Source organism: Corvus brachyrhynchos, unplaced genomic scaffold (genome assembly GCF_000691975.1).
Source record: "Corvus brachyrhynchos isolate BGI_N302 unplaced genomic scaffold, ASM69197v1 scaffold262, whole genome shotgun sequence".
In the NCBI taxonomy this organism is placed as follows: Eukaryota; Metazoa; Chordata; class Aves; order Passeriformes; family Corvidae; genus Corvus; species Corvus brachyrhynchos.
The window spans coordinates 361394-371570 of record NW_008236626.1 but is presented as its reverse complement, the minus strand read 5'-3'; the positions used below and the strand labels follow the sequence as shown (position 1 = coordinate 371570).

Sequence of the window (10177 nt, the reverse complement as noted above, 5' to 3'; positions counted from 1 at the left end):
TCCACATGATTCCTTACCCATTCAAGGGTTAATGTCCTGCACTGAATGTTCAGCTCCACTGTGCTTCTGTAACTCATAGAGCCTTTCTAACAGGTACACACAAGGGTTAATTTTATACATAATTCCAAAATTAATTTCTAGTCTCCAGGATAGCACTGAATGAAGAACAAGAGTCCTGTTCATATGCCAGCTGTCTCGAGCAAAACAATCACATTTATTGCTCCCATTTCAAAAGGCAAAAAAAACTCCACTACCTTCTCTCAGAGTTGCTTACAGCTTTGCTTTCCTCTTTATCAGCTATGAAGGACTAGCAGCCAAACACATGTCTACCACTTAAGTTGCAGAGCTCCCGCTTCCCCTTGTTGGCTGACAGAGTGGGACTCAGGAGTGGAGGCTTTCCTGCTTCTGCGCTTCCTTTGACCTCAATCTCCCCAGCACCAACACCAGCCCTGGCCAAATCATTTAGATTACAGAAGCAGGGACCCAAAATCAAGGGGTATAGCTGTAAATTTAAGAATTAGGCAAAATGGTCTATTTTACCTGCCAGTGAATGCAATAACAAGAACATTTATCTGCATTTATCTGCAATTTCCCCATTGCCAGAATCTGCCAAGAGGAATCAACTTGTATGAATATTGTCTTTATTTAGATTGACTTGATAATTCTTCTTGTGCCTATAGCCCATATCTATCTATGTACCTCCAGTTCCCTGTACAGTGCTCCAATGCAGAGAGAAATAACTTGCTAGGAGCTTTAACCACACATTAGTTTGCATTATCAGCACAGACATGCTGAACTAGTGAACCATGGACACTTACCCTCTCAACCCACTTCAAACACTGCAAGAGCTGATAAGAGACTTGCCATCCAGACTGAGAGACAGCTGAAGTTTATTTCCCCTCTTCCCAATGCAATAGCATAGATTCTGTTGCATTTAGCAGGGTAGTGCAGTGTCACATCAACAGGACATGATGAGGGGCAGTGTAATGGCACTGCAGATGGGCAGCTGGATTTGTTGGTAATCCCTATTCCAGTGAGCCCTCCAAGGGGATGTCTGTTTAACATCTACACTCTCTCCATCAATTAGTATCACTTTGACAAAGCCATACATATGCATATGTGTATTTTCTTTCTACATATGCATGCCTGTCTGAACTATGTGCTCAGCAATCAATCCGCCTTTAAAGTTCCCCATTAAATACAAACTCCTACATCTTCACACTCTGCTTTACCTCATCATGACTACGAAAATCCCTTTATGATGACTAAACTGGCCTTTTAGCAGAACAGTTCATCTGATGGAGGAGGGAAGGGGACATGAGGAAGACACCAACAGTGCAAGTCAGAGTTAGGAAACAGGAAAAGTCTTTGCACCCTTTAAAAAGGTTGTTAATTATAATAAGCCATCCTCAGCACTTGAGAATTCTGAGAAAAAGCTTATTACATAAAAAGTGCTTGGCAAACCTGGTATCTCAGATTTCCCACTTAAAGGTTTCAGAAACTCCCATCCTTAGAGAAAAACTGAAGCATTTCACCCTGATTTTTCCCTGAGACAGGGAGTGATAATATGGCTTATGTGGTTATGCAGAGATACTCTGATTTCTTAAAATCATTTCTGTAGATTTGTCAGTACAAAATGTTCCAGTAGAGTGAGAACATGGAGGAAAATACTATTTCCACATGAATGAGAAACACATCACTAAATCTGCTCAAACTGGCACAAAGAAGACGAAAGAGCACAAAATCTGGGGTGAAGCTTTTTTCCCCCCTGAATACACAATTCCTGTATTTCCTGAAATGCCATAGACTTGTAACAGGCTTACAAAATTATGTCCAAATTTTTGTCCAGCTTGAAATAAAAAGCCCTGATTGACAGCAAAAATAGGTCTTTCCTAGCAATCAGCATGCTTTGTTTTTCAGCCTCTCTTCATTTTGTGGACAACAGCCCAGATTTTGGCAGATTATTTCATTAGGGGAAGCTTGCAGTTTAACTAAACGTGGCTTTCTCATATTTTAAGCAGACTTGATGATTCATCTCCAGGAAATCTGTATGAAAATCTAGAGTTATGGCTGATCAGACAAAATGAAAGGTGCACATCACTTGATTTTTACCACTGACACTATTGTATCTTTACACACATACAGAAAATTTTAAAAAAACCCAAAAAATCTCAAACCAAGTCTGTTTCTTTACTTATTTTCTTCCATCTTCCTTCATGACACTTACCTCCAAAGACATGCACTGCAATCCACTTATCTGCAGAAAGGTAGGAAGAATCCAAGCTACAGTCAACTACTATGACTCAGCTGCTGCTTTATGAAATTTGATGTTTTCCATTCACAGTAAATTTTGCATAAACCTTTTTGTGGCTGTGTTTCAGCTCCCAGCATCCTGCTTAGATACAGCGGGTCTGTACAAAACAGTCTATTCTTGCCAGTGGCAGAGGGTAAAGAGGGGGGAAAAGAGTTTTATTAAAGAATTTATAAATAGTTCAATACTCAGTCATAAAGCCAGGCTTGCCAAAGCAACTATATTTGTTCAGTGTTTGATTGTTGGCAACATCTCAGGCCTCAACAAACCCTCATATGAACAACTTTAGTTTTCTAAACACCAGTGAACTCAATGGGGCAGAGGGCAAATTTCTCCCCCAGAGTAGTTTTAAAGAGACCTTGATCTCTTTTTCAACTTCAGTAAATACATGATACATCTCTAACCCTACTACGTTATTTACCAATTGACTGGACCTATATTTAGACAATTTGCTACAACATATGCCCTAGGTAAATAAATAACTTTACCTGAATTCTCCTGTTCTAGATGCCCACCCAGAACTTAGGGTCCTGTATCTCCTCAGGTGTGAGGCACAATAGGAGAAAACACTTCCTCCCCCAACCTGGGCTTTAAGAAACAGGTGATTTAAACGTAATCAAGCTTAAGTGCTATTTCATGCCCCACACCTGATCACAATTCTTTCATTTGCCCACAAAGTGGAGCAACATAGTGACTCCATTTGAAAGATGAGGTTTAATTTGTTCTGTGAGAATTTTTATTCTTTCCTAAAAGAAACAAAAGGGTTCTCCCCACCCTACCATCTGCAATTTTCTTTGTAGTCACTGCTTTACTTAGTCAAGGCATTGCTGGGTCAGACAGTCACTTTAAAACTAGAAGAAACCAGGTGCTTTTTATATAAACATAATTAAGCAATTTAATGAAAATCTGTTGAGTCCACCTCTCTCTGAGAATATGCAGGGCTCAGCTTGGTTTATTTCTGCTCGTTTTTCAATGCATGCTGCACTTAAATGTAACTTTGCTGTCACCAACAGGTTGCCATGAGAATTAAATATTTTTCCTTTTTTTTTCTTTAATTTTATACCTCAGGATAAAAATACAAATGTGACTCACCAGACTTGCTCTTAGTGAGTATTGTTTTTAATTTGTAAGTAGACCTGTTAACTTTGATGCAATTAATGATGACTTAGTAATCTCTGACTAAGAGGAATAAATGTAGTATGGGAAGGCAGATTGAAGTTGCTGCTGTTCAAAATACTACAGACAAAGAGAGAACATAATTAAATTATCTATCTGATTTTTCAAATTGTAACACAGAGATGCATCACACAGTATGTAACTTCTGGTTTCTCAGCTTATTCTTCTTTTTTTATGAACAGAATCATCTGTATCCACTGCATGAGACAATTGATTGGTTTCAGTATAACTGGATGTTTTGCCAGCCTTCACCGTGCTCCCACTCAATATGTCATGTAAAATAATGTGCTGAAAACTGGCTGACCTACCTGTCTGCTTGGTGTTTATAAGGAGTTTGTCTCCATGGTATTTCAGTTCTTTATCAGAAAACAAAACAGGAGATACAGGAAGCCAAGGAAACCTTGAAAGGAAAGCTGTAACAGTGATAAATAAGATTTGATGGCCCAGACACAATCCTGAGAGGCTAATGGCATGTCAGTGCTCTCACCCCGCTTCCTGAGCAGCCCTGGGAACACCACAATTCTCTCCCTGCTTCCCCTTGCTCAGGGCATTTATCCTGCTCTCCCCTCATCATAAGCACATCACATACAAGAAGGCTGAGCTGCCAAGCACTAGGGGAGAACAGAGCCAGGGTGGGACCCATTACCACCTCCATCAAAACTCCACCCTGTCCAGCCTGCTTCTTCCAGGGTCATATCCTGGTTTCGACTGGGATTGAGTTAATTTTCTTTTAGTACCAGGTATAGTGCTGTGCTTTGAATTTAGTGTGAAAATATGTTGATAACACAGAGATGTTTTGTTCTTTGCTAAGTAGTGCTCACACTCAGGGATTTTTCAGGTTCCATGCCCTGTCAGCACAGGTGCACAAGGTGGGAGGGAGCAGAGCCAGGACAGCTGACCTGAAGATAAGGCAAGAGGGATATTCCACACCATAGAATGTCATGTCCTGTATATAAACTGGGGGAGTTATCTGGGAACTGGTGATCACTGCTCAGGGATGGGCTGGACACCCATCAATGGGTGGTGAGCAAATGCGTTGTACATCACCTGCTTCTCTGTCTTTGATTTTTTATTCTCCTCCCCAGAGGAGGGAAGGTGGGGACTGAGCAAGTGGCTACGTGGTGTTTAGCTGCCAGCTGGGATTAAACCACAACAGACATTAATACAGACACAAAATGCATCAGCTAAATCTTGAAATACTTGCAGGAAGCTGCCTGGTAGCAGCTGTGTACAAGAGATCAGTCAGTGCACTGGAAAGCTGAAGAAACAGGCTGTGTATGGAAGCAGACGTTAGAGAGCACTGGGCATTGAGATCCAGGGCTCCACATGCTACTGTTGGGGCCAAGTTGAATCACTTCTAGGAATTGTATCCTGAATTCGTAGCTGGGACAACTCCATTTGTCTTGAGTTAGCCTGGTGTTTTGTCCAAGGCCTAAGTACCTTTTGTACAGAGCACTCACTTTATCATGCACATAAGGGCTGAAGAAACATAGAAGCAAAATTAAAAGACTGGAACAGAAGACTTAAATTCTCACTTTCTTTACTCTCTCATTTTGTATCTGATCCAAGTTCAAGTGAATAATAAGGTAAACAATTACTATATTCTGTAGTAAGAGGCACAATCTTCTATATATGACTTTGTTTCAGCAATATCTAAGGGCAGCAGAGAAGAAAGAAACTTTATAAAATCTGGGCTCATATGTAACTTACCTAAGAATTTTAAACCACTTGCTTGGATTCTAGGGGTCTAGCACATATTAAAATATAAGGAAGTTAGCCTTACGGGAGTTATGTGTTCCTGCAAGTCTCTTTAAAGGCTCAAAAGTCAAACTGGGATCAGAGGCCCACAGACACCCAGACTACACAGCAGCTGCTTCTACTTCTGCTCCTCACTGGCCTCTCTGAGTGGTGGTGCTGTGAGAGTCCCTGCAGAAGTTCACATGATGAACAAGAGGGTAATGTCACAGATGTTGTCAGAGTGACAGATGGCCATGAAGCAAATTTTTTGATAAAGAAGTGGAGGTATCCAAGGAATGTGCCTGATTAAGAGACTTGCTGGAAGGCTGAAGCTCATCCCTATGGCACCTTCCTACACACAAGGCACTCTCCAAAGCAATAGAGCAGGCTGTCTTCTGCACAGGTGAGACCCAAAGCATCCCTGGAGCTTGTCAGCAGGGCTCACAGCAGGGAGTCCAGTGGATCTGTCTCCTCAGATGGCCTTTAAACCACAGCACTTGATACAGAGTTTTTATAGTTCTGCAAAACCAAAGAAATTAGTGCTGTCTCTTGCTTTTCACGACCCTTAATCTACTTTGATTTGTGTTGGCTCCTTAGACAGCTGTCTCCTCTGCTTGCCCACTCATACTGTAACCAAGTTAGGGTGTAATTCCTAAAATGACACAGGTCACAGTGACAAACAGGCCTCTAGAAAGCACCTTATACCATAGGGCTTAGTCCTTTTGGCAAACAGAAACAGGTCATGGAATTGAAGCGTGTGTACACCAGGTTAACTACATCTGCTGCCAGGTCTGTGAGGACAGAAGCGATTAAGTGACACCAGTACTGCTAAAGTGGTACAACCTTTATGTTTAGACAAGGTTGTAGAACCCTCCAGCACCTGCTGCTTAAAGGGGCATCAGGACAAGAACAAGAAGAAAACGGGAGTAGGTGAATTTCAGAGCTGTCACGTTAAAATGGCCTCACTGCTGCAGCAGCTCTGTGCTGCAAGTGTACACAGCCTGGTGTGCTTGGGAAACAGCTGAACACCAGACAGAACAAAAACAAACAAAAAAAAGGAATTCGCTCACCACCAGGAAGGTTTTCCCTGGTGTCCTCAGCTAGAATGTTAACCTGGATGTCTTTCAGGATAAATATCTCAAGAGTTATTTGTACACAATGCTGCAGTGTTTACCTTTTGATTACAGATCTTTACACTCTGTCCATTATTATTGAATGCCAGGATGAAAGGCAGCCTAAGGGCCTGAATGCAATGTTCTGTCACAAAGAAAATACAGCGAAAGTAATGGCAGGCTCTGAAAGTAGAGATATATTAGGTTGGAAAGAAATACGAGCACAGTTATCAGCGTTTCTTTTGCAGAGTGTTTGGCTTTTGGTTTAAGATTCATGCAATTTTGCCTTGACAGTGACATGTAAAGCCTGGATTTGGATATAAATTGAGGACACGGGTATAAAATTCTCATGACTAATTTCTGCCTCTTGCATTTGTGTCTGTACAAATAAAATGGGAATTACAGGGGTGTTATTCTACATGTCTTTCTCTCCAGAACCACAATGAACATTAAACTGTGCTTTAAGCTATCTAGAACCCTGATTTTTAAACATCCTAATGACGTTTAATTTGTGGTTATACTACTCATGTTTCAGTACTCATACAAATATCTATGATTTTTATTAATCTTCTCTTCTAGCACTGGAATATAGTTTACTCCTTAGTCTGCTGCAAGAGTCATACAACTTGTTTGCAATTTTTATGCTCATGTTCCAACAGTCCAGATTTGGATTTTGAAAGGCCAAAGCCTGGGGCCCTTTTCAGAAAGCATTTTGATGTGTCACCTGATATAGATGATTAATATTTTCAACACGGTCACTTGTGAAGTCTAGACAGCAGCAGAGGTGTGCAAACCTCTCTTTTAAATTGCATTGTGATTACCAGATGGTAATCAGAACACTTTCTTCCACTGGCCAATTTTTGGCATGATTTTTAATGAAAAACCTTTCCACAGCAACTTATTAGTGTAACTACACTGACTGGTTAGTGCAGATTACCTGTAAATCTTGAGTTTAAGGGAAGTTTTTTTGTTCTCTTTTACAGCATCTCAGTGCTTGCTGCAATACTTCTAAGAATAACAAACCCTCTAACTACACTTAAAACATTCTACCTGTTAGATCCACTTGAAAATCCTCCTGTCATAGGCCAGTTAGGCCTATACCACAGCACCATCTGACTTCAAAGGACAAGAGAAAAACTGACCTCAAGTAAATACAACTGCTTTACATTTAAGGGTAGGAAAGCAGGCAGTAACAATTTTTCATATAATCTTGCATTAGATTTAATTCTTATTAATAAGAAATTAGAGTCATTAACACTATTAAAATCAAATTACATTAGCAATTTTCTATCAAGTCATATATGAGTAGTTAAGTATTGATATTTGTTTTTCCTAACGAGATTCAAAAGTCTAATTAAAAGTCTCTCTTTTGTGGTTATAATGGAATGAATCTTTATGAAAAACAAGATACTTCTAGTAGTCAGAGATGGCATATTCCCTTAAATATCATACTTCACAACTGCCTTCCTCTTCAGCACTTTAACCAAAAAAGAAAATAAAATAAATTTACTTGGTGCTGAAAGAGCACAACTGTGAGTCCCTTTCTCCTCTTCTCATTCCCCTCTCCATGCCCAGTTGTTTTACAGTTTGTAAGAACTGAGTAGTAAGGACAGGTATAACAAAACCTTTTGACCCTTTAAAATAACACTAAGAGCAGGATTTTGCAACATTGTTCAGTCATGTTTATGAAAGCTTTATTGTGAACAGAGTTGCAATGGAATAAATTATTCCTCTCAAGAAATTGAAACAAGAAAGAGCAAAAAAACCATTTTCCAGACAGCTGCCCCACACAGTTTGTCAACACCCTATGTTTCAGCACAGCTATTGTAGCAATATTTGGCTAGATTAGGCTGGTCTCAATTCTATTTTCTAAGCACAACTGGTAATAGATTGTAAGCTAAAAATTTCCATTGCCACTGGAAGCTTCCCTGCTCTAGAGAAACACACACTACCTTCAACCCAGTTAACATTTCTGAGAGACACCTTACCCTTGCTTCTGTTGAGCATTGAACTACATCTGTGTAACAGAAATGACTGGTAAGGTGAAGAGAGATGGCAGAGGTAAGAAAGCAAAACCACCAGATATTCAGGACATTCAGGACCTCCAAGAGCATCAAGAAAAAGATTAAGTAATTATATGAGTACAGCGCACCAGTAAAATCAGCCATTCCTTAACAGCCTAGGACTTATATTCCACCTGTGGACTGAATCATCAGTCATCCTATCCTGAAAGAAGCCTGTCCTTCAGTTATGCCACTTGTTTTGCCACTGATTATATATGGCACTGAGTGTTGCTGCTTTATTCTTCAAAAATCAGAGCACTTTACCACAAATTGCAAGTATAAAGTGCTCCTCAGCATGCTGGCTTTGCTTTTCCTTAACATGTACAAATCAATGACAGGTTAATGCTTAGTTAACATTTATTAAGAGCAACATGGTTTCAGAAAATTCAGACTAAAGGTGTCAATTAGATGACAGATCCTTCATGAAAGATGAGAAAACCTCTGTGTTGGGCAGATACTCTTACGCTTTGCTGTCAATGGTTTATTAGTTACAAGGTCCCAAGTGTCCAAGCTTATCAGGAATAAGAAAAGCAAGTATGAACTAAAGGGTACTATTGATCCTTTATTTCACAGAATCTCACTAATGATGAATGGAATCAAAATAGTCCAGAAATTACAGATTCACGCAGCCTTACAGTGACTACCACAAAGTAACATAGCATAGAATGGTTTGGGTTGGAAGGGACCTTAAAGATAATCTCATTCCAAACCCCTGCCCTAGGAAGGGGCACGTTCCACTATCCTGGGTTGCTCAGAGCCCCGTCCAACCTGGCCTTGAAAACTTCCAGGGATGGGGCAGCCACAGCTTCTCTGGGCAACCTGTGCCCGGGCCTCACTACCCTCACAGGGAAGAAGTACTTCCCAATATCCTATCTAAACCTGCCCTCTGTCAGTTTGAAGCCATTCTTCTTTGTCCTGCCACTCCAAGCTGTTGTCCCAAGTCCATCTCCAGCTCTCTTGGAGGCCCTTCAGGCACTGGAAGGGGTTGTAAGGTCTCCCTAGATCCTTCTCCAGGTAAACATCCCAAGCTTTCCCAGCCTGGCTCCAGCCCTTGGAGCATCTTCATGGCCTCCTCTGGACTTGCTCCAGCAGCTCCCCATCCTTATGCTGTGGCCTCAGAACTGGACACGGTGCTCCAGATGGGGTCTCACCAGAGCAGAGTAGGAGGGGCAGAATCCACTCCCTTGACCTGCTGCCCACGCTGCTCCTGATGCCCAAGACACAGCTGGTTCTGGGCTGTGAGCTCTCACTGACAGGGCAAGCTGAGGTTCTCCTCAACCCACACCCACAAACGTACAAGTTCTCCTCCTCAGACACAGCATCAGGGAGTGAGCAGTGTGAGGGAAGCCTGCTAAAAGCCTCTGGAAGGGCAGCCAATCTATATTCAAGGTCACTCTACAAATCAGAAACATCAATGTTGATTACAAATTAAATTCTCTACTGTCTTTTATGTTGGTGCAGACACAGACTGTGTGAAGTGTCCGACATCCTGTACATAATTACTACTAAATCTGATTGAGAAAGAGTCATACACTTGAGCAGTGTACCCACTTGAACTTTGTGACAGGACAGCAGAGAGTTAGCATGCTTGACTAGGCAGAATCTTACACCCAAGGGTTTTCACACTTTTTCAATTTGTGAACTCTCAACAGTTTGCTAGCACAGGTGTAAACCCAGTGTAGCTGCCTGAAAATGCTCTGGCTTTACCTGTTTGTGCCCTGGAGATCAAACCCCACAGCACAGATGTGTCATTTTGCACAGCTATGAAGGGCTGCACA

The 10177-nt window shown here is 41.2% G+C and overlaps 1 long non-coding RNA gene across 2 annotated transcripts in view; it reads right to left on the bottom strand.

Moving 5' to 3' along the window:
- Positions 1–10177, bottom strand: part of LOC108444770 — a 58953-nt gene that overhangs the window by 47395 nt on the left and 1381 nt on the right. The window lies entirely within an intron of this gene.